A 1,177-nucleotide genomic window follows, 5' to 3' on the forward strand; every position below is an offset into this window, starting at 1 on the left:
GACAAAACGGCAGCGGCAGTCGGCCTCCAGGCCGGCGGCGGCCAAGCCGGCGGCGGCCAAGCCGGTGGCGGCCAGGCCCGCGGCGGCCAGGCCCGTGGCGGCCAGGCCCGCGGCGGCCAAGCCCGCGGCGGCCAAGGAACAGGCTACCAAGCACAGGAAGGCCAGCCAGCAGGGCGGCGGCGGCGGCGGCGGCAGCGGCGGCGGCGGCGGCGGCGGCGGCGGCAGGGGCGAAGGCAAGCGTGGGCGCACGGGCGGCTCGCCGGAACCGGGGGACTCAGACCCAGGGCCGGATGGGTCCGGCGGCAGCGTCAGCTGGATTGCAGAATCTGATTGAATGGGCGCACTGTTCATATGGGTGGTGGGGGACAGGGAGCTTGCTTAAGCTAGCCAACTCCACACCAACCCCAGTACAGGTCGGCCTTGTCATGCGTGCGCGCTTGGTGCTTTGATTTATGGCCTCGCGTGCTTTTCTGTCTGCACACCGCAGCTGCCCTCTCGCTCCCTTGCCCCATGCTGCACGCACACATGCAGCATACATGCATGCGCCCCCGTCCATACTGCCGTGCTTTGTCATTGAACCCAAGGGACGCGGTTTCTTTTTTATGCACTTGATGGGCGGCAAGGAAGGAGCAGCGCAAACGTGCACAGGGCGTGTTGGCTGGCGTGGAGTCATACATTGCCGCCTTTGGCCCTAGCCGCCATGCATGCGTGCGCAGATGCGCGTGGCTCCCACATACAGCTGCTGCCTGCTGCATGCAGCAGCCCACCTCTCCTACCAACTGCTTGCATGCACATGCAGACTCAGCTTTGGCATGTAACACACATATCAATTCATAGCACTATTATTTGCGCAGACAATTGTATTATTGCGGGCGTGGACATCCAGGCCAAAACACAGAAGCGGGTGGCGTATGAGTGCAGTACAGGTGGCATGCAAGGGGCATCTGGGTGGCATATGTGTGGAATCTAGACGGGCAGCTGACCCCTGGGGCACGTGCAGCTGGGTGGAAAGTGAGTGGCAGCTGGGTCCACTCACATACCACTTGGGACATTCCCAGGTGGCAAATGGGTGGGGTCCAAGTGGCACCTGATGGCCCTCGGAAGGCACCCACCAGGCGGGTGGCATCTGAGTAGCACCTTGGTGCGCCGGGTGGCGTCTCAGTGACGCGCGCTTCGT

This window comes from Monoraphidium neglectum (genome assembly GCF_000611645.1).
Source record: "Monoraphidium neglectum strain SAG 48.87 unplaced genomic scaffold scaffold02009, whole genome shotgun sequence".
Classification (NCBI taxonomy): Eukaryota; Viridiplantae; Chlorophyta; class Chlorophyceae; order Sphaeropleales; family Selenastraceae; genus Monoraphidium; species Monoraphidium neglectum.